This window comes from Haliaeetus albicilla, chromosome Z (assembly GCF_947461875.1).
Source record: "Haliaeetus albicilla chromosome Z, bHalAlb1.1, whole genome shotgun sequence".
In the NCBI taxonomy this organism is placed as follows: Eukaryota; Metazoa; Chordata; class Aves; order Accipitriformes; family Accipitridae; genus Haliaeetus; species Haliaeetus albicilla.
This window is the reverse complement of record NC_091516.1, coordinates 59,947,821-59,971,742: the sequence shown is the minus strand read 5'-3', so window position 1 is coordinate 59,971,742 and position 23,922 is coordinate 59,947,821. Positions and strand designations below refer to the sequence as shown.

Here is a 23,922-nt window from a genome sequence, read left to right as displayed (position 1 = left end):
GGGGCTGGGGGCGGGGGGGGTGGGGGGCTCAAGCCCAGCAAAAGGGCCGGGGGCGACGGGGGAGGGGGCACAGAAGAGGGAGCCAGGCGGTTCCTAGCAGCCGGCGGACGGGCAGCAAGGGGCCGCCAGGGACACCTGCCCTCCTCCCTCCTCCTCCCTCCCTCCCTCCGTCCTTCCTCCTCCTCCTCCTCCTCCTCGCCCAGCCCCGCCAGAGCCCCGCAGCAGCCGTGAGTACGTGCACCGCCCACGGGTGCCGCGGCGCGGGGGGCTGCGGGCTCGGGGGTGGGGCGGGGAGGCTGGGGAGGCTCCCCCCACCTGATGGCCCCCCACCGCGGCTTCGCTGGCGGCTGCCGCCACGCCGGGCAGCCTTCCCCTTCCCGGGCGGAGGGGACCCGGTCTGGGAAGCCGGCGCCGGACCCCACCGACGGGCGTCCTTCCCCGGGGTGCACCGGCCCCCGCTTCGGAAAGCCGGGACAGCGGTCCCTCTGCACGGCACGCCGCCCCCCGCCCCCGTTCCCAAAGCCCCTGCCTTTGCGGGGCTGGGATTTGCGGAGTAAATCCTCCTCCGGACAGAGAGCAGCCCTGCCCCAGACTCTCCTTTCCCGGCTTAGGTGCAAGTGGGGAACAAGGCTTTAGGAGATGCTGTGCTGCTGCTGCTGCTGCTGAATTTCATCCCGGAGGAGGCCCGTGGAGACAAAGCGTCTCATGGTGTTACCATCTCCCCAAGACCCCAAGAACAAGTCTGGCTGTTGGGATGCGCCCCGCAGGGTTCCTCCTGGTGTCTGAGGCCGGCCGTAAATCGGCTGTGATGGTGATGTGCAGCCTCTGTGTTTTGATGCACGTGGGTGACGGTAATACAAAGTAAGCCCCACCATCTGAATGAATATAGGATCTGAAATGTGTGGGAATGTGGAAAGGCAGGAGGAGCCTTATGAGCAGCAGCATTTTCGGGCAGGTTGCTTCAACATTTAATGTGCCAGTGACATAAAGGAGTAAATGCTTTCACCTGGGGCAGACATACTGGGACATAAAAAAGGGGTGATGCTAGAAAGCGTCCAAGAGAATTAAGAGAATAAAAAAGGACATCCTGAACTAAATTGTAAAACCTTGTTTTCTGTAAGTTTTCCCATTAACATGATTCCTTTTCCTCAGACTAGAAATTTGGAAAGCTCAGAGAAGCCATTTTAGAAAACACCCAAACACCCCTTGTATTTCAGCCACGAAAAGTCCTGGTTTTTATTCATCCTCCCTACAGTACAACATGAACAAAACACCTCTGTGTTGTAGAGTTCCAAGCTGGCTTGCAGAGAGCAAGCCCGAGAACACCAGAGAATATGCTGTCATTACTGGGCACAACTCCTGCTTTACAGGGCACTTTCTTCATAAACAGGGTGTCAAGTGATAGCCTTTGCTGTCTTAATTTCAAGGAAGAGTAAGTGTGGGAACAGAATTACACATAGTGCGAGAAGTGTTTAAGTTGGTGGCAGTGGCCTGGTTTTGAGATTAAAAGTTTGTAATGGACCATGATCATCGTTTGAACTCATCCTCCAGAAAGTTGTCCAGCAAAATGCACACCGAGTCTCTCATCTGTTGCTGAGCGGGCTGAAGCAGGAATAATTTGGACTCTGCTAGGAATACCCTCCGTCTTGACTGAAAGACTTCAAAATCAGACTTTCCAGTTATATTTCAGCACAAGTTAACGTCTGCTTTTGTCACTGTGCAGGATTTAGCAGGGTGAGAAATGACTGTAGTGTCTCGGCTCGTATTTTCTGGAGTGAGAATTTGCTGCTTGTTTCCATCTGCTGTTATTCAGATATACAGCTTTTATGTCCTCACATTAGAATGAATAATGCCTTTTTTACCCATCTGCTAAGTTCTGGATGAAAGGAAGTGATCAACCTTCAGCCAGTCTCTCCCACATAGCTAAAATATTGTAAAGGTTATGTTATGAGTTGGGTTATGTTGGTAACTAATGCTGTGAAACACACTGTTCCCTCCCTGACCTTCCTTCACCTCCCCTCATACATTTGAATGGTCTTTAAGATTTCCTGTTGGGTTGGAAATTGGTCTTTTGCTGAAAAACAAACAATGTTGCTTGGGAATAGCAATTAGCTGTAGCCGTATTAATCAACAGTCCTTCAGAGAAAGGAAAACTGCATCAGTAGATGACACAGAAATGTAAATATCATTAGTGGCATCAGTGAAGGGGAAAAAATACTGTAAGAACTGCAGTACATGTCAGAAGAACTAACAGAAATAAAAATGGCCCTTCAAATTTAAACGACGGGGTTACTGAGTTGGAAGAGAGAACATCTACTTTGGAACAGAAAGCTGTTAGTGGGCAGAAAAATACTTACAGAAAATGTCAGGACAAAGGTGGAACTAAATGCCTCCAATTTGTCCCTTTTTGAGTGGTTTCCAAGACTAACAGTATGAAGATTGTATGCTTCCTGGGGGGGATAGAAAAAGGAAACCAACCACCACGTTCCAGGAAAGCATGCTACAATTGTTAAAACTGTGTTTCCAAGCTAGAAATCAAGAGACCAGCAAGTATCCACTTGCACAATTGAGCAGCAATGCAAATGGTTGAATTTTCCATCCTGTTCATTACTAGAGAAAAAAAATGTTTCTTTGAGATGAAGCATGTTTCTGTTGTGGTGCCTTACACAAAAGGTTTGCATTAGCTAGCTTTGGAAAATCCGAAGTTTTAATTGAACAGATGGTGATGGTGATTAACAATCTTTTATTGCTATTACCCATAACTTAGACTGTTCACTCAAAGCAAAAATTGGAGCTGAATTTAGGGTAAAAAATGTGTTCCTATTCTACACTGTGATTTTGCCAGCTCTTTTAAGATTGGTCTAATTGGATTAATCTCTGGAAGACACTTTTGGGAAGATCTAGGATACATTAAGAGAAGGCTGAGAATGGACATACCTTACCAGGGCAGGCAGAATGCTGCTATTGGACACTGGTATCTGTCATGCATAAATAGGGATATTAAATGGCAAACCAGTATGTTCTGGACTGGGACACTAATTTCAGCTTGCTCACCATGCATTTCCCCTATATACACAGTTAGATACAAACCCCATTTCCTGTCCCACATAACAGTTTGATGTAACAGATAATCAGGTAGTGTATGCCACCCTCTCACTGTTTGAAATTCATAACTGAAAGCAGTGAACACTGTTGGTAAAATATGCAAGCATTATTCAGGTTGAAAGCTTCTACAGAGGTGTCACCTCCCCAGGCTCCTTATGGCTGTGGTGTGGAAGCTGGAGAACTGCAAATTAGACCTGGCTTCAAATTGAAAATAAAGATTTTTAAAAAAGAGCTAATTCAAAGTACAGTTGACTATTGTAGTGTTAGTTGTGTTAAATATCAAAGGTGCCCAAAAGTGCTCAACCTCCTTTTTTATCATCTTTATCCATCAAATGTAGAATACATAAATATGAATGGCTCCTGTTGAGCATTAACTAGAAAGGTGGGAACTTTAACATGTCAAAGATCTGAAAGTCTTCAGCAGCTCTGGTCTCATGCAGTGGTCTGAGCCCAGTGCATGTATATAGGAATAACTCATCCTACCAAAAGGGTTGGATCCCTCAGATAGGGATGACCCCATCCTCTTTTTTATCTCCACTGCTTTTAGCACTTGCCACCTCACAATGCAAATGTTGTCTAGCCTGTATTTGCTGACCAGTTATATTGAGGCTGAAATATTAAGAATCAGCCAGCTGGCTTGTTACCGTTTCAACTTGAAGTAATGTTTTAAATCAATGGCAGGCTATTTCACAGAATCATAGATTCATAGGATGGTTTGGGTTGCAAAGGACCTTTAAAAGTCACCTAGTCCAAGCCCCTCTGCAATGAGCAGGGAGATCTTCAACTAGACCATGTTGATCAGAGCGCCATCCAACCTGACCTTGAATGTTTTCAGGGATGAGGTATCTACCACCTCCCCGGGTAACCTGTTCCAGTGTTTCACCACTCTCATTGTAAAAATTTCTTCCTTATATCCAATCTAAATCTACCATATTTTAGTTTAAAACCATTAGCCCTTGTGCTATTGCAACAGGCCCTGCTAAAAAGTCTGTCCCCATCTTTCTTATAAGCCTCCTGTAAGTACTGAAAGGCCTCAATAAGGTCTCCCTGGATCCTTCTCTTCTCCAGGCTGAACAACTCCAACTCTCTCAGCCTTTCCTCACAGGAGAGGTGTTCCATCCCTCTGACCATTTTTGTGGCCCTCTTCTGGATCTGATCCAGCAGGTCCATGTCTTTCCTGTGCTGAGGACCCCAGAGCTGGATGCAGGACTCCAGGTGGGGTCTCACCAGAGAAGGATAGATGGGCAGAATCACCTCCTTGACCTGCTGGCCAGAAAGCTGGTTGGCTTTCTGGGCTGCGAACACACATTGTCGGCTCATGTCCAGCTTTTCATCCACCAGTACCCCCAAGTCCTTCTCTGCAGGGCTGCTCTCAATCCCTTCATCCACCAGCCTGTATTGATACCAGGGGTTCCCCTGACCCAGGGGCAGGACCTTGTTGAACCTCATGAGTTTCACATGGGCCCACTTCTCCAGCTTGTCCAGGTCCCTTTGGATGGCAACCTGTCCCTCAGGTGAGTCAACTGCACTGCTCGGCTTGGTGTTGTCTGCAAATTTGCTGAGGCTGCACTTGATCCCACTGTCTATGTTATTGATGAAGATATTAAGCAGTACAGGTCCCAGTATGGGCCCCCGAGGGACACCACTTGTCACTGATCTCCATGCGGACATAGAGCCGTTGTGACCATCCAGCCAATTCCTCATCCACTGAACAGTCCACCCATCAGATCCATACCTCTCCAATTTAGAGAGAAGGAAGTTGTGGGCGACCATGTCAAAGGCCTTACAGAATTCCAGATAGACAGCATACTTAACTCTTCCCTTGTCCATCGATATAGTCACACCATCATAGAAGGCCACTAGGCTGGTCAAGCAGAACTTGCCCTTGGCGAAGCCATGCTGGCTGTCTTGAATCACCTCCCTGTCCTCCATGCACCCTAGCAGAGCTTTTAGGAGGATCTGTTCCATGATCTTCCCAGGCACAGAGGTGAGGCTGACAGGTTGATAGTTCCCAGGGTCCTCCTTTCTACCCTTCCTAAAAATGGGTGCAATGTTTCCCTTTTTCCAGTCTCCAGGGACTTCACCTGACTGCCATGACTTTTCAGATATCATGGAGAGTGGTTGGCAACTACATTGGCCAATTGCCTCAGGACTCTGGGCTGTGTCTCATCAGGTCCCATAGACTTATGTATATTCAGGTTCCTCAGGCGCTCACAAACCTGATCTTCTCTTAGAGTGAGAGCGACTTTGTTCCCCCAGTCCCCATTTTGCAGTCCATCCATTTGAGAGGTGTGGGAAGAAAGGTTGCCAGTGAAGACTGAGGCAAAAAAAGCTGTTGAGTACCTCAGTCTTCTCCTTGTCTGTTGTTACCAGTTTGCCAGTCGTGTTCATCAGGGGGAGTACACTTTCTTTGAGCTTTCTTAATTACCATGGAGAAACCAAACCAGCTATCTAGATAAACAACTTCAGATCTGTTACATCATTTCTGTTTTTATGTAGGTTTGATGGTACAGATCAGAAAAGAATAGACCAAGATGTATGTGGTGAAAAGGGTACCAGCTGAATGACGTTTTTTTTTTCCTGGCACTTTTTTCTTAAACTCTTCTCTGAACATTTTGTTTTGCAGATCTGATTGTCCTCTTCAGTCAGTGGCTTTGTGTCAAAGCAAAGCCTTTCTCTGACTAGGCAGTACAATAAAAACCATGGAAAAGTGTGTGTAGCATATTTTTTAGCATCCTAAAGGGAGATAGATCTGGGAGGTGGAGTTTTGAATTAATACGTTGCAACAGGCAGCTGGCCTATCTATAACATCTCATCCATACCATACAAAGACTCCACAAGTCCTTAGTAACATCACAGTTAAAATTAGACTTTCCTTTCCACCTTCCAGGCTCTATGGCAATGCTAAAACTTGACAGAACTTGACTACTTATGAGTGTGGGATCATGTAAATTCTACCTATAATTTGGATATGAAACACAGGACCTGTTTTGCTGACAAGTTCTGTGTAGATTGGGATACTCAAGTTTCAAGCTTTTACAGCAACGCTCTTGTGCATACATTTGAGCCACTCCATTAGCTTGAGTAGACTATGGCATTCTGCTGAGGTCGCTGGCACTTCAAACCTGCTCAAGAGCTGCTGCACAAAGTCCTTCCAGTTTGCTATCTATAGCAAGTACTCCTTGGATGTGGTACTGAATGCCATATCCATTTCCAAGCCTTTTCTAACACTGTGTTTTCTTGGTCATATCCACAAAAGGAAATACTTGCTAATTTCTTTGTGCTGTGCAAATGTGTGCTGTGATCCTCATACGCTTCAATATACAGATTCATTTTTTTTTCCCATTTCAAAAAACTTGTCTTTCACCCAGCTCCACATACCAAAATTCCCTCATTTGTAGTTCTCAGGGGGTCTGTCTAGCCAGACCCTATGTCTGTTCCATATGGCTCCTGACTGCTCTCAAAGCCCCAGGCAATTCTCTGTCTCTTCAAGTCCTCAAGCATAAGAAGTTCACCTGAGGGAGGATTTTTGATCTCTGGCTGCTCGCTAATGCCCCTGGGTCTTGATCTTTGCAGCCAATCATTTGTGTTTGACTACTGCTTGCTGGCCGATTAGCCATAGGTCAGACGTGGAAGGACACTGTTGATGAGAGAGTCTGATCAAGAAACAAGTGGCAAAAGGGAAGTAGCAGATGCTTGAAGAGCTTGTGCTTTGCCACCGAGCCATCATACCAGGAGTGGGATTCAGAAACCCTGGTAATGAGTCATGCATCAGTCTTGAGGTGACCTGGGGGACTTCAGCAGGGTTGCTGTGGAAGAGGTACAGGCTGTTGTATGAGTCACAGCATCAGACAGTAAATACGCACCATAGGAGCAAACCCCTGCCCATATAATTCAATGGCAACTTTGTCTAGCTGCATCATTCTGCCTGGTGTGTTTTTTCCCTTTGGGATACTTCTGATTAAATATACTTTATTTCTTCTATTTAGAAGTACTCAGACAAATGATGCAATAATCTCAGGGGAGTCAGCCACAAGTACCGTGTGTTATGCGTAATGATGAATAATATGTATCTTGCTTTGTCCCAAAGAACACAGCAAACTGAAGCCCACACTTCTTAAAAGGCGTCTCTGATTGGAGTCTCTTGTTTGTGGAGAGAGAAGGAGGGAAAATAACCCACATCAGGTTGTCTTGACCTAACTCTACAGAAGAAGCTAGTGATTTCCAACGTGCTGAAACACCTTTAAAAGATTTTTAAGCATAATCATGTAGAAATGACGACATTAGGGCAACTGAAATGACTAATTCTCTCTGTGAAGCTTGCTGACACCCTTCCTATCTGTTTAGGAAAAGTTGGTAAAAAACTAAGGGAACTGATCAAAAGAATACCAGCAATTCATGTTACTTGCAGGCTCTGGAAGACTGGAACCTCCCAAGCCAACTAAACTTGAAGCAAATGAAAATGGGGATGGATATTGTCAAATCCCTAGTCTACAGGTCATTTAAACAATGCAAATATCTTTTTCAAAAATCCTCCCATACTGTGGATGTGAAAGAAACAGTGAAATCTTTGTCATAACTGTCCTGATTGCCTGCCCTCTGATTATTTTGTGCCACATCTGCATCTTTGCCAAGATGTAGCAGCTAATCCTGGAAACCATTTCCAGGCATATGAATGACAAGAAAATAATCAGGAGCAGTCAGCACGGATTCATGAAGGGGAAGTCATGCTTGATCAACGTGATAACCTTCTACAATGAAATGACTGGCCTGGCAGATGCAGGGAGAGCCGTGGATATTGTCTACCTGGACTTCAGTAAGGCCTCTGACACTGTCTCCCGTAAGATCCTCATAGACAAGCTGTTGACTTGTGGGTTGGATGAGCAGACAGTGAGGTGGATTGAAAGCCGGCTGAGTGGGCAGACCCAAAGGGTGGTGGTGATCAGTGGCACAACATCTAGCTGGGCACCAGTGACTAGCAGTGTACCCCAGGGGTCAATACTGGGTCCTTCAACATCTTCATTAATGATCTGGATAATGAAGCAGAGCACACCCTCGGGAATTTTGCAGATGACACAAAACCAGGAGGAGTGGCTGATAACAGAGGGGTGTGCTGCCATGCAGAGGGACCTAGACAGGCTGGAGAAATGGGCTGACAGGAGCCTGATGAAATTCAGCAAGGGGAAGTGCAAAGTCCTGCACCTGGGGAAGAACAACCCCAGACATCAAAATAAATGCTAGGGGCTGCCCAGCTGGAAAGTAGCTTGGCAGAATAGGACCTCAGGGTCATGGTGGACACCAAGCTGAACATGAGCCAGCAGTGTGCCCTCGTGGCAAAGATGGTGAATGGTATCTTGGGCTGTATTAGGTGCAATGTTGCCAGCAGGTTGAAGGAGGTGATCCTTCCCCTCTACTCAGAGCTGGTGAGGCCACACCTAGAGTACTGTGTCCAGTTCTGGGCTCCTCAGTACATTAGAGACATGGACATACTGGAGGGAGTCCACTGAAGGGACATTAAGATGATTCAGGAACTGGAGCACCTCTCCTGTGAGGAAAAGCTGAGAGACCTGGGACTGTTCAGCCTGAAGAGAAGGCTCAGGAGGATCTCATCAATGTATATAAATACCTACAGTGAGAGTGCAAAGAGGACAGAGCAAAGCTCTTTCCAGCGGTGCCCAGTGGCAAGACCAGAGGCACTAGGCACAAAGTGAAACACAAGAAGTTCCCTCTGAACTTCAGGAAACATTTTTTCACTGTGAGAGTGACCAAGCACTGGCACAGGTTGCCCAGGGAGGTGGTGTAGTCTCCATCCTTGGAGATACTCAAAAGTTGCCTGGATGTGGTCCCGGGCAAACTGCTGTAGGTGACTCTGCTTGAGCAGGGGTGTTGGACCAGATGAATGCCACAGGTCCCTTCCAGCATGCACCACTCTGTGATTCTGTAATGGCAGAGAAAAGGATGGATCAGTGTGAGTGTGTGCGCGTGCATGGGCTGAGTACCCCCTCAGCACTGTGTGCAGGGGCACTGGATGAAGGAGAGGGGCTAGGCATGTTTTACTGGAGAAGGGGATGTCAGCAGCTCTCTTTGAAGGGGGTGAAACCCGCTCGGTGCACCAGGAGTTCTCTGGGGGGAGGAGTGCAATGTGACACAAGGCATGGGACAGCAGTGTCCCTGAATAATGTGAAATATGTTTTTTTCAGGAGGCAGCCTGTCTGATCCCCATCAAATGCTGACAGCTTCCCTCTCCCATCTGCTCCACCGGGACTGTCTGCTGTCATGTGCCTGGAGGCACCAGAGCTGCTTGCTGCAGTCCCATGGTGGATCCCCAGCTCTCGGGCACTTCCCTGGCAGCTCTCCTTCCCGCTGGCTTTGGGCAATATCTGCCACTTCACCCGCTGCAGCTCCACCAGCCAAGTGTCCCAGAGAGGTTTCCTCTGGCAATGCCTTCCAGCAGCTGCAGGGCCACAGAGGCTCCTTAGGGGATGTGTCTCACCTCATCCCAGCCACCTGCTGGTGGTGACCACTGTGAAGAGCTTTCAGGCCTTCTCTGAAGTCCCAGGGGAGAGTCATGTGCTACAAGACAGGTATCTATCAGCTCCACTGACCCGGGGAACGATACCCAGTGCTGGCAGTCAGGGCAGCTGGGGATCAAACCAACAGCATATACACACTGTCCAATTCCCCTTCTTGTGTTTGGCCTTCAGGTGCACCAAAGACCGAGGTCAAGGAGTGACAGAAGCCTGTCCAGGCTTCCCTCCTGTACTGTGAGCTTCTGGAGACTGCCTGCAGAAGAAATACTATTTGAGTTTGTACCCACAGGTACCAGCCATGAGGAGTTTGGGGGGAAGGAAGGGAGGAAATGTTTGTTAGGAAGATGCTGTTTTCCTCTGTGGATAATGCACCAAAGGGATGGGAAGGGGTAGTAGCCATAAGGTCTCTGTGATGGAGAGGGGAAAAATCAGGAGATGTTCTGTTGTCCTAAGTAAAATGCCTGCCATCACCATGGCTCTTGCAGGCCATTGGCTGTCTAAAAATCAAGAGCTGACTTGCACATGCACGACTCGTAAGAGCCCTTGTTGCCTCAAAAGTGGCTAATTGTGTACCTGATTGACCTTAGTGTCCTACCAACTAATTGGGCAGTTATGGAGGCAGCTTCACAGATTTTAGTATTTCCTTTCTATTGACTCACTGACTTTTTCTGAAGTTGCACCCACAGTATCCATTAACTAACAACTAAGCCATCACAGGTGGTGAGATGATGACGACCATGACCCAGTCACGGTACTGCCCTGTGTCAGGGAGCAGTATTTAAAGGTAGGGCTATGTGCTCATTGTGCTGGAAGCGCAGCTGTGTGAGTGCTTTAGGCATAAAATACATTATAGTGTTTACTAGATGAGGAGATGTATAACCACAAAGGGTGAAGGACGGTGATGGGGGAGGACTTTGCCAGTGCTATACACCTTTCAGTGTAATAGGCTGTTCTTGTACTTCGAAGGCATTCAGTGCAGGGGTGGGGGTGTTAAAGTTTTTATTGCTGTACACTTGGACTGATTGGAACACTTAGAGCTGGTAAAAACCTTGGATGTTAATATCAGGGGATAGAAAATGGCTCCTGATTGCAAGCGTGGGTGTAAATACGCTGCTAATTCACTCCCTTTCGGTAGAACAGACCTGTGCCTCTGAAGAAACAGGGAAGGATGCTTTAAAAACAGCTACATATGTTGCAGAGGAGGAGCAGAGCAAAGGAAGGTCTCCAGCCAGTCCCCGGGAGTGAAGGGTTGGTGCAAACCAAGCCCCCAAACACAGGGTCAGAATGGCCAGATCTGGACCTTTTGCCCACCCTTGCCTCCCCTGCCCTCTGCCTGATGCAGAGGCAACCCGCACCGCCCGGGGCAGCTCCATTCAGGCAAGGATGTTGCTTACTGTCCCCCACAGATGGGCTTAACCTTGCCACTGGGTTTGGAGGGCACCAGTGAATATTCACCCAGTGCATTTACTATTGCTGGCCATTCCCAGTCCATCACAAGCGACCCGCTGGTGAGGCCCCATCCCCAAATCCAGCATCGGGTGTGAAGTGCGCTATGCCCTCTGTCAAGGGATCTCCAGCTTGCAAAGAAAGTGCTTGGGCCAGGTGGCAGGCTCCTTTCTCGCTCTGCAAGCTGCTCTGAGGTATTGTGCAGCGCATGTGTGCAAAATTTTTTAATTCACTCCTGCCAAAGAATATATCTTTCAGTGGTGTGGTGGTAGGGAAGGCATGGTAACTGAAGCTTTGTAACAGGCTTTTTTCTCCTTCCTGCAAAGTGCAGGCCTTTTCTGCAGGCTCTGGCTGTGATTTGAGTTCCCAGTGTAGCGCACATGTAGGCACTCTCTCTTCAGCTGGGCTTTCACATCCCCAGTCCCAGAAGCCCTGTTACAGTGGGACAGCTATCGGAGGTCCAGCCCCAGGACGTGCAGGTGAAGATGCTGCTAAAGGAGGAGCTGGTGTGGTCCCTGCTTCCCCGACTGCCACACTGCAAGCAGAGAGGTGCAGCTCGTGCAGTGTCACTCTGTCTCAGGGTAAGGACTCTTAGGTAAGCACATCCTTGGGCTTCCTGTTGATCCCAAATCCTAACTTCCCAAGATTAGTTTTCATTTTCCGTTCAGAAAGCAACCTTCAGTTGAAGCCACAGGATGTGGGCAGCAGAGACTCCTTGTCTAGACAGACAGCTCATCCCAGGTGTAGATGCTTGTTTTGGACACCCCCTCAACCCACCTCCCTACAGAGAGTGAGCACAGGTCAGTCTGGGACCCTTGTCTGCTGTGATCATGGTCTCTGAAAAGGAGCAACCAGCCATCAGTGTACGTTGAGAAGTACCTTGTGCTTTGACAGGAAGCTGTAATGTGGCAAGATGAGTAATTAATTAGCCTTGTGCTGCCACAAGCATTTCCAGTCCCAGCTGACAACAGACTAATTAAGAACCTCCCTGTGGTGTCTATTTTAGATAACCATTTACTTTGGTACAAATTAACAAAAGGCTTTTCTAATGGTTTATTTCACAGGCGACTCATTAGATAAATTTATGGGACAAATAGCAGGAACTTGAATAGACGTTTTGAGTTCCCAGCCACTAAAAAGCCCAGACAATTTTACTGAGGAGTGCTCTAATTTTATCAAGGCAAAACACTTGCTTCCTTCTGATTTTTTGTGTCACATCATTTGTTCTCAGACATTACCTTAGCCTAAGTCCAGAGGCTTTGAAAACTGAAGGTGACTTTACAAGTGCTGGTTCTTAGGAATAGATTGATGTCCTGACACCCTCCTACATCATTTGTCCAGCAGAGTCATTTGAGGTGCTTGCAGACCAAGCACCATGAGTGCTAAGTGCACCCCGTTATCAGTGTCATCTGTTTCAGCATCTTGGTGGAGGTTGAGGAACCAAACCTCATGATACCCCTATGATCCCTGCATCTGTGACCATGGGAAACACTGATCCATGTGCCACGCCAGGGATTTCACAGGATCCCTCCCAAGCACTAAGAGAATCAGAAAAGGGCCTTATGTCCGTCAAATGGCAGGCAGGAGTGTCCTTCCTTTCCATGTTGGCTTTCAAATGTTAAGCTTGACCCTGCCTTACAACTGCACAAACACAGTTTGTCTTTAGGGTGCTGCAGGACTCTCAGATGTAGTCTGGACCAGAGTAGGGATGTCGGTTGACAGTGAACCCACAATCAACATGGTTATCTCTGCTCCAGGATCTGTCCTAACAGGAAAACATATGCAGGAGGATTTTATCTTCCCTCACTGCGTCTGCACTGCCTCATGTTTACATAGTATAGCTGTGTATGAAATATTTAAGTTCGACCCCAGATCAAGAGTGAGTGGATGACAGTAAAGACGGCAGATGGGACCTTATGTAGCAAGGGCTTACACAGCTTGGGAAGGGAATTGGGGCTTCAGACAGGAGAAGAGAGCGACGAACATGAGCTGGAAGGACACTTGGTGGGAGTTAGGGCGGCACTGTGGCCGCAATGAAATTCTCTGTGTGGTTTTCAGCAGGGTACAGTTCTCCAGGCAACTGAGATTGCAGGTACCTCCATCAGCACTAGAATTAATTGAGAAGGTCTCTTTGAAATGAATGTTTGAGCATCTAATATATTTTCTTTTTCCTCTGTGGGGATACTAGCCAGTTCCCTGTTTTCAAACACCAGTAGAAACTTAGGTAAAAGCCTCAGAGATGCATTTTTCTTCCACATTTGGTTGAAATTGTGTTGTGGATTTGCATACAGAACAATTCATTGGAAAAATTGCTAAAGCTAGGGATGTCTCCCTACAAGTCATCTGCTCAGAGCCACCTGCTTAGAGGCATACAGAATCATCTTTGTTGATGAAGGGGAGCATTTTCAAGCCTTTCTTCCTAAAACACTGTCCCAAAATAGAATCCCTAGATTCTTGTCTAGTTTAACTCATAGAAAGTGAAAACTCAAACCATTAGTGGTATTATCAGTGTACATTTCTCAGCACCTAGTTGTGTGTAATTTTTGCCTTACTGCCCCTCACCCCCAGCAATTCTACATGAGCAGAAATGGGAACATTTCCCCTGTTTCATGGCAACAGAGCTAGGCTGTGGAGGCTCCACAAAGCCACATGCATTACGATTTTTATCCCCTGTTGCAGGCTGGCAGTGTGTAAGCTTTTCCTTACCAGTCCTCTGTGACCTTTTTTGGTTGCAAGCAGCTACAGTGAATATCAAACCTGACATCATTTGCTGTAGCTATCTGCCTTCCCCCTCCTAATCCTTAAGGCTATTGATGATTTTCTCTGTGGCTGGACGCTGGGATGCTGGTGACCCACTTCCCGAATCTGAAGACATCGCGGAGCATAGGGTAGCTGCAGCGCCCAGCAGCTCTGCTGAAGCTGAGTGCTGACAGCTGGGAGGCAGCAAGGGTTGAACACAATTGCTTCTGAAATGCACACTGCGCACTTCTCCTCAGCAGATGCTTCTGCCATAGCTGTGTGACAAAATGTGCTCCTGACTCACAAGGCCAGACTCCTCGCAGGTGTAAACTGGCTCAGCGCTACCAGCTTCAGGTACTTCCTCCTGAGAAGCTGTCCCTGCACTCTCTGCCAAAAGCCTCTGAGGACCCTATTAAGCAGGGGCTTGTAGAACTTTTTTCTGAGGAGTAGCTTTATATAAGTGGCCTGTGCCACATTGATGTAATTTGCACCATTACCTTTTTCTGGCAGATACTCTGAGCATTTCATTGTGGCGTCCTGAGGTCACTGGCACTGGTGTGCTAACTCCTACCTGGTGCGCTCCTCCCTTAGCTGAACTCAGCCTGCCAGAGTTGTAAATTTGTCTACCAGGGGCACTCATGTCAACTGGTGGGTGCAGCTGGCAGAGCTGCAGTTGTTACTCCTTTCAAAACCATCAGCTGGTTAGTTTTCTTTTTTCAACTTTAAATAGCTGTTTCCAAAAATAATGGGTGGCTTCTAAGGATGCTGTGTGCGTAAGACCCCCCCCCCCCCCGCAGGTTGTAAACTCACAGGTCCTTTGTGCTTTGGTGTGTTAACAGATAGGGTACTTGGGCATGTTGCAGTGCGTGCTAGTCTGTCTGGCCTCTGAAGCTGACCTGATGTCTACTGCTGATTTTCCAGAGCAGACAATCTTCATGGGACCAGGAGTCTAGGCAAGGTCCTGTGGGTGAGCTAGGTCTAAACTCCAAGTGACCACAACCCACTGTGCTACATATTTCTCTGCACAGACTTGCTCAGCCCCAGCAGAAACACTGAGCAGTGCATTGCACCCAATTATGCAGCTTTGTCATTTTGAGACTCTGCCCAAATATGCATCTTTGCTAGGTACTATCTTGTCTCCAGGTCCCAGACAGTTGAATTCAGTTTGTTCTGTACTCCTGGCTCCCTTCAGGAGCAAGCCTATCTCAGGGAGAGTGTGGTCTCCTGCTAAACATGCTGGAAACAGGCCTTGAGGCGTGTAGTTCTTGGGCTTGAACTGGAGAGTATGATCCTATTTCTCTAGTAAGGGTACTGCTTCCTATTGTAAATCCCTGTCATAACTCCTACTCTATTCTGCCCAACAAAAGCCACCAGCTGCTGTGTTATCCCATGGCTTGTTGGAGTGTCGCTGTCTTCAGCAAAGCAAGTTTCTAATGGTATTTTAGCATTCATTCAGACCCTGTGTCCCTGTCAGAGTCTCTTCTACAGTTTCTACCCAGGTGTTAGATGCAACACATGTCATCAGGCAGTGGGACAAAGACTGGATAAAAAAACTCTTCAGCAACTTTTATTTGACAGACTCATCCACTGTGATCAAAGGCCCTGTCCTGATCCCATTGAATTTAATGGACATTTTGCTAATAACCTCGGGAGACCAGGATCTGACTCTCCCTGTTTGTGGACAAGACCATTACAGCTCTGGGAGAAATGAAATCCCTTCCCCTACTCTTCAGGTGGCATGGAAAGGCATGTATCATGCTTCCTCTTTGGATGATGCCTGTTCTCACAGCTGGTGATCATCTGAGACAGCAGCGGGTGTAGCATGTGTCAGAGGAGTGTGCTGTGGCAATTTCTGTCATCATCATATATCTAGCCCTGAGTCTGGAAGATAGCTTGTACTGGACAGAGCTCAGCTAACATTATGTCCATGATTGTAACTGTGCATTTCTAGTCTGTGCAACCACTGGTGCTGCAGAACCCAGCTTTGAACTTCCGCTTCTTTTATTCTTTCCTAGAATACTTGGTAGAGGAAGGGGTGTTGAGACGATTTCTCTGTCTTCCCACCGAGATTTGTATTTCTGGAATACGTCTCAAATCTACTTAGGGAAAAGGAACAAAATTCAGCAGTATGACTGCACTAGCAGAGCAAATGTTTTGCTGGTGGTAGCTCCTTTCCCCTTCGTGTTAGCCCTGAATTTGTTCTGGTATTCCTGAAATGCCTTGAAACACTTCATTCTTTAGAGTGAGCCGAAATGGTCCCTTGTGTGAAAGTTAGCTTTGGGAAGAAAGCGCTAAGCCCCTTATGAGAGCAAAGCTGTGCCTGTGTTTAGACTGATTCCATCACCCTCTGTGGCATTTGAGTTGATTCCTCTTTTTATGCCTATCACCTTCTCATTTCCTTTGGCTGGGATCCCTCTTTCTTTCTGCTGAAATGTTTGGAGGGCAGGCGATTCCCTGGCTGCCCGCAGATGAAACGAGATCAGCTTTCAGCATTGAGTTGTGTAACAGCTGCCCACTGTCACTACAGAGCCAATTTTGGGACAGTGTCACCAGCTTTGTCAATCCTTATGTCCCAGGGATGTTTTTACTGGATCAAATCTTAAGTGCACATTAACTGGATCAAATTCTTAAATGTATATCTGAGATCTGAAGCGATGAATGGGACACCAACTTTCATTAAACAAACAAAACTGTAATTCATTGATGTAAGCTGAAAGTTTCCATGAATTCCAGCTATCCATAGATACATGATCTCTGAAAGACTGTCCCATGCTCAGCCTAGTCTGTATATGAATGTGTGTGAATAAGCAAGAAAAATTTTAGTATTCCTTTTGCAAATTTTGCTTTGTTTTTTTAATAAAGCTTGTAATATCAGGTTGTGCTTGGGAAAAGTGTATCACAAAAAGATCAGTATGAATAATATCAGGGTTTCAGATCAACAGAGCAAGTGTGAAATGGCCTGGTGGAAGCTTGCAAAGATATATCGTAGCTTTCTAATAATAAAAATGTCTCACTCGTCTTAGATGTGGGACGCTGTGTGCTGGAAGATGGCCTCTTGTTACCCAACAGCAGAGCCTCCTCCAGTGAGGGCATGCCCTGAATTGCTCTTTGCAATTGAATTCATTTCCGAACAAGGCAACAAGACTCCAGGGCTGGTAGGTCAGCAACACACAAGCTGCATCAGCTCCCAGGTGACTTCTGCTGGGAGGATCAGCATCAGCCTGTCTTGTCTGCACGTGCCAGGCAGCTGATGGGCTGCCAAACACTTTATGGAGCTCAGACAGCTCGTGATTTACACAGGTTTGCATAGACAGCTAGATAACTGAAACACCATGTGCCTCAGATGAGCTGTCTGCAGAGACCCTGCTACTGGAAGAAAAGTCTCAGGACTGAAGTTGGGCATATTTCTCTCTGTCTAAACACACAAGCATGATCAATTCAGCTTACTTCACTTACCTGGTTTGTACTAGTTAAATTTTTGCATGATATTCTTCTTTCAGCCTAATAGTGGCTTAACTTCATCCATTACCTTAATATTTCTTTAACTGACTCAAATTAAGTAAGAAACCAACCACATCTGGGGCAAAATTTGCTGAGTGATTGAGATGTGGGCCTGCTCAGTAGCTCACGGCCTGACATTAGCTCTAGGTCACTTCTCAATAGGCTTCTGAACATCCACAACATGACAGCCTCCTGCAGGGTAGCCAAGGGAATGAAAAAATTAATGCTTATTGTCGTGGTTTCACCCCAGCCAGCAACTAAGCACCACGCAGCCGCTCACTCACTCCCCCCACACCCAGTGGGATGGGGGAGAAAATTGGTAAAAGAAGTAAAACTTGTGGGCTGAGATAAGAATGGTTTAATAGAACAGAAAAGAAGAAACTAATAATGATAATGATAACACTAATAAAATGACAACAGCAATAATGAAAGGATTGGAATGTACAAATGATGCGCAATGCAATCGCTCACCACCCGCCGACTGACGCCCAGCCAGTCCCCGAGCAGCGATTCCCCACCCCTACTCCCCCAGTTCCTATACTAGATGGGACGTCACACAGTATGGAATACCCCTTTGGCCACTTTGGGTCAGCTGCCCTGGCTGTGTCCTGTGCCAACTTCTTGTGCCCCTCCAGCTTTCTTGCTGGCTGGGCATGAGAAGCTGAAAAATCCTTGACTTAGTCTAAACACTACTGAGCAACAACTGAAAACATCAGTGTTACCAACATTCTTCACATACTGAACTCAAAACACAGCACTGTACCAGCTACTAGGAAGACAGTTAACTCTATCCCAGCTGAAACCAGGACACTTACTTATCCTATTTTAAATAACCGTCTCATGTTGTAAACAAACTAATAAACATACCTTAGCCAGATGTGCAGCATTTATAAATGAGTACAAACAGCTCTGTTCCTCTGATAAAGTCAGTTGGTGTATACTGATTTGCATCTTCCACTGATCAGACCTGCCTGAGAGATTAACCCCTTGAAATTATCTTGTCATTGAAAAGTGAATTTGGCCTATTTCTTTACAGCACTGGGTAGCTTTTAATAGGAAATATCAACCCAGCATTCTGGGTGCTTTTGGACAATGGGTTTCATTATGGAAGTTCCCATAATAATTTTTCCAGCAATAAGCTTTTTTTTTCAGCCTGGGTAAATTCCAGCTCAAGTAATTACACTCTGCCTTCCTCAATTCCCCCAAAGGTCCAATTAATTCAGGCATTCTTGGCATAAAATTGTTACATGCTGCTACTGTACATGGCTAAACAGCTGTTGTACTTCCCCCCCAACGACAAATACATCTCAGCAGTGCGTGAACTGATTCCCTTACCTCACTCCGCTGTGGTGTGCCTGAATGATTTCAATGCTCACAGTCCTCCAAGAAAAAGCACATCGGTTACACGTACTTTTATCATGGTCTTCCCAGTCCTGCTACTCTTGGTCGTCCTTTCTCATTCAGAACAGGAAATGGGAAGAGGCAAAAAGTCCTGCCGGTTAAACTTACTTCTGGATCTTGAACCACCATAGGTGGGGAAGTTCAGAGGTGCCGGGCACACTGGGAGGCTTTACTTACATGGCACATGTTGTTCTGAGTACCTGAGAGGGCACCCGCTACTGAAGTAATTAGTTATGTCCAGGTTGCTTAACAGACACGTTACACCGATGGGTTAGCTGTTGTCCATCTATAGTGAGAAAGGGTTTTAAAAACCCAGAGAGTTAGTGGACCTGAGAAGCTTACAGCTGCACTGGTGCCTGTTCTGCTTTTTGTTTTGAAAGTGTTTTTTACCTCTGCTTTTTTGGCCAGGTCTCCATGAGATTGTTGCAGCAGGAGCGCGCTGCTTTGATGCCCACCGGTTCCCCACTCTAATGATCTGGTGCGACTCCCATGGTTTGTAAAATCAGCTGCTGTGCTCGTGCCTGACCCTTGTTGGCAGACTGGAGGAGCTGTCCCAGCAGGGATTCAGAGCTTGTGAGTGGGCCTTGCCCAGCTTTGGAAAGCTCACCCCTGTCATAACCACTGTGGTAGCGAGGCTGTTTTAACATCAGAGTTGAAAGGCACAGCCTCTTGCTTTTGTTAGTTTGAACAGCTGAAAAGCAATGTGTTGCCCAAAGGTAACCCCAAAGCTGCACCAGCTAATGGTGGGACCTCTGCACCTCTGGGGCAGCAGCTCATGGCAGGAGGGCTGCAACGGAAGAGGGTCTTGAGAAAATAAAGCTGAGTATGAGAAGGATCAGAAGGGAGAAGTTTCTCTACCATCTGCTTTGCTATTTGACCTTTAGGGATCCTTTTGGACACACTGTAGGATTTCCAGTTGTGCATGTCAACCCCCAGCATCTGCGCCCAGGTCTGCAAGACACAGTGGGGGCAATTTGCTCTGTGGAGCTGCAGTAGGTCAGGATAATCCACACTTCTGTCACTTCTATGCCTGTGGATGCCTTTATCTTTCAGCCCACATGGAGCTCAGTTCACCTTCTTGCATTTCTCGAGGGATAGGATTTCAGCTGGCGGCTTCTGGGTCAGGCTGCCTTCAGCAGGTGGAGCAGCTCTGGGAGGGAGACGGTTCCGTGCAGGGCATCCTGCGTCGGTCTGTCTCTGATGTCCGTTGGGGTCTCACCCAGTGCCGGTTTACAGCTTCCTTCCTGTATGGCTGGCAGGGGTAGCCGTCATCCTGCTGGACCCCTCTCCCGACCGTGATGCTGACATCCTCTGGCCACAGCACAAAGCGCTGGGCATGGGCTGCAGCCACGGAAGTGGTGTGTGCCCGGCCACCGGAGAGTCTGCCTTTCCTGCGTGTGCTGCTGGCATTAGCCAGCTCACGTTTCATCTGAGCTAGGTCTGGAGGTGGACATATGCAGCACACGTCCTTCCTGGGGACAGGCTGTCAGCCCTGAGACTTTGCTTCCTCCAAGCCTGTTGACTTTCAAAGCGTGACATGGAGCCACTGACCCAAGGGTAGAGAGCTAGTTAAAGCCGTTAGGAAAACAGGTTTCATTTCATGCATGTAACTAGGCAAATTGACTCTCTCCAGATTTCTTTACGCATAAAAGTGGAACCATACCATCTTTTTCTTCGTCTGCCTGTCTTCATAAACACACCTGCATGGCACTTAGGTACAATGATGTTGCAAAGTCAAAATGTTTTTGAATTCTTGTTGCTAGGGGTGCGGTCTGTTTGCTCTTGGAGAGCTTTGCCTCAGCACTCATGAAGTGCGAGACCAGCACTTCTCAGGGCCAGGAGCGCATTTCCTTGCCAGGAGGCAAGTTGTCCAGGTTGAAGTTTGTCTGTCTTCACGCACCCATGTTCAGGTCCTGGTCAGGCCCTTTGCTGATAGCAGTGGTTGTGAAGGAAGCTGGAAGGAAGGACCTGCTCCTCCTTTCCCTGGGGAGATGCTTTAAAGCTGAGCTTTACTGCTGCCCTCCGCCCACCGCAATGCATTACAGCTGCAGGCAGATACATCTCTGCCCAGTCTCATACCTCCTCGATCCCATTTCTGACCCTGACCTCTACCTGTGACTCCAGCCCTGACCCACACTTGCTACTCTGCATGCTGGTGCCTGCTAAGGAGGTCCCTGCTTGTGCTGGCCCTGCTATTGCACCCTGGTACCTGCTCACCCCCCTTTGCAGGGAGGCTGGCCCTCGCTGCTCCCTGACTCCTGTTTCTTCCCCATAGGTTTGATTTCTGTCCACGCAGACTGCCAGAGTCTCATGGAAGTTTGTCCTTGTCCTGGTTTCAGCTGGGATGTAGTTAACTGTCTTCCTAGTAGCTGGTCCAGTGCTATGTTTTGAGTTCAGTATGTGAAGAATGTTGATAACACTGATGTTTTCAGTTGTTGCTCAGTAGTGTTTAGACTATAGTCAAGGATTTTTCAGCTTCTCATGCCCAGCCAGGGCACCTGACGCAAACTGGCCAACAGTGTATTCCATACCATGGGACGTCCCATCTAGTTTAGGAACTGGGAAGTGGGGGGGCAGGGATTCGCCGCTCGGGGACTGGCTGGGTGTCGGTCGGCGGGTGGTGAGCAATTGCCCTGCGCATCATTTGTACATTTCAATCCTTTTATTACTACTGTTGGCATTTCATTAGTGTTATCATTATCATTATTAGTTTCTTCTTTCCTGTTCTATTAAATTGTTCTTATCTCAACCCAGGAGTTTTACTTCTTTTCCTGACTTTCTTCCCCATCCCACTGGATGGGGGGGAGTGAGTGAGCGGCTGCGTGGTGCTTAGTTGCTGGCTGGGGTTAAACCACGACAGTCCTTGTGGGGGCAACTCCAAGAGCCCTCAGCATCCTGCGACTTTTACCAGGTCTCTCTCTGTGACAGGCTTTTGTGGTTTAATCCCAGCCAGCAACTAAGCCCCACACGGCCACTCACTCAGTCTCCCCTGGTGGGATGGGGAAGAGAATCAGAAAGGTAAAAGTGAGAAAACTTGTGGGTTAAGGTAAAGACACTTTAACAGGTAAAGCAAAAGCCGTGCATGCAAACAAAGCAAACCAAGGAATTATTTCACCACTTCCCATCAGCAGGGAGGTGTTCAGCCATCTCCAGGAAAGCAGGGCTCCATCACATGTAACAGTTACTTGGGAAGACAGACACCATAACTTTCAGCATCCCCCTTCCTTCTCCTTTCCCCCAGCTTTATGTGCTGAGCATGACATCCTATGGTCTGGAATATCCCTTTGGTCAGTTGGGGTCAGCTGTCCCAGCTGTGTCTCCTGCCAACTTCTTGTGCACCCCCAGCCTCCTCGCTGGTGGGGTGGGGTGAGAAGCAGAAAAGGCCTTGACTGTGTAAGCGCTGCTCAGCAAGAACAAACATTCCTGTATTATTGACACTGCTTTCAGTGCAAATGCAAAATATAGCACCATACTAGCTACTATGGAGAAAATTAACTGTATCCCAGTCAAAACCAGCACATAGGCTGACCTTTTCACCTTGCTGTTAAGTGCCTGCATAAATGATGATGAAGTTTTGCACATGACTTCAAACCTTTTCAGAGGGGGTGCCCCACCTGAGCTGAGTTGCTGGTCTTACCTAGTACCTCCAAAAGGGTGTGCATCTCATTAAAGGAGGGCTGTGAGGCTATGCCTGCTGGGCCTCTCCACACACCAGCACCTGCCCCAGCAGGGGTAGCAGCTGGGGTCTTCTTCTGCAAAGGAGAAAGGGGCATAAGAAGCTGATGCTGCAGTACCCTGGTACTTGGGGTTGATGCCAGGGGCTGGCAGCTCTCTGGCCGCAGAAGTTGGATGGTGCCCAGAGGAGCTACTGAGAGCTTAGTTTTGGGTTACGGGCTGCTCAGCTAGAGCTTCATTTACTCTTTACCTTGTGCCAGACAGGGAACCCCTGTTGGAAGCAGACACTGGAACCAGTCTTTCCCCCTAGGCCAATGGTGTGGGGGTATAAAATTGCCATTTTCAGGATGACCTCCCCCCTCCCTGTGCAACAGTCACGAGAGTCCAGTGGAGGTGCAGCTCCCCTCATCCTCTTTCTCATCTTTCCCACCCTTTTGTCTCAGTTTTTCTCATCCCTCTGTCCTCTTCTCCTTAGCATCTGCATGACACAGATCCAGATGGCTTTAAAAGAATATCATTGACCTGCAGCACTACAGAAGGCTGATGCTTTCTTAAAAACATGCCACTTTCTATTTTTATCCTCTCTGAACTACAGGCACCTCAGACCAAGCTCAGGAGGTCTGACCCACTGCTGTGTACTGATCTTGGCTGTTGTGTCCCTGCACAAGTCTTATCCCGCTAGTGCTTCAGAGATGGCTTGGACTCCAGGTTGTGTCTGTTCAGACTGTGGCCCCGCTACAAACTTGTAACAATGCTGTTTCTAAAACGGATAGGAGGAAACTTGTATTTTCAGATATGCATATGCAAATAGGATGCCGGGAAATTTAAGGACAGTATGGGGTTTTGTTCTGTTTCTGCATTTCAAATTCCATTCTTCCCCCACCCTCATCTATTTTTTCTCCTTCTGCTTTCACAAATGCCTCAAGAAGTGAGATCACTTGCTTTACAACAGTATGAATTTGGTGTGGTACAACATAAGCGTGCTTGTGCTCACCTCCCAGTGCATTGTAAGTTTGTCTTGTTCACATGGCTTTCTTAAGCAAGAGCCTGATAATAGTTTGTATCATGAGAAAAAAAAAGGATTCTCTATTTTTGCCTCTTTCAATCTAGATTGTATTTTCCTTATTTAATGGCTGGATAAGCAAATATTTACTGCATTTATTTCAGGTGGTTGCTTTTCCGCTCAGTGATAATGGTAGCCTTTCATGTAGATCTTTGGCACATAAAATTGGCGGGGGGGGTTGTCTAGTTTGTTTTATCTTGCAGGCCGATTGCAAAACTTCTCAGCGTTTACCAGCCATTGTGCTGGCAGCCAGTTTAATAACATCTGCTGTAGGCACTGAAGGTCCAGCACTTCCAATGTGAAGCACATAGGGCTTCAAAGCTATTTGTAAACTGCATTGTTGTGAATGTCAAAATAAGTTATTTTTGCCTGAGAATTAAAAAAAGTCTAACATTGTGGGATCCAGCTGGACCCCTAACTTTCCAAAATCCAGGAATTCTAAAGTTAAAATTTGAAATGAAA

At 47.3% G+C, this 23,922-nt stretch overlaps 1 long non-coding RNA gene across 4 annotated transcripts in view; it reads left to right on the top strand.

Annotated features, from left to right (window-relative positions):
* The first annotated feature begins 62 nt into the window (after positions 1-62).
* Positions 63-23,922, top strand: part of LOC138683755 (uncharacterized) — a 34,985-nt gene continuing 11,125 nt past the window's right edge. Inside the window, exons 1-5 of one of the 4 annotated variants that reach the window (XR_011323188.1) lie at positions 63-231; positions 9,306-9,689; positions 9,810-9,924; positions 11,408-11,662; positions 11,732-11,954. This is a non-coding gene — a long non-coding RNA (uncharacterized lncRNA). Of the gene's footprint in view, positions 232-9,305; positions 9,690-9,809; positions 9,925-11,407; positions 11,955-23,922 lie in introns of those variants that run through there. The other 3 variants (XR_011323187.1, XR_011323186.1, XR_011323189.1) reach the window with 3 other exon arrangements.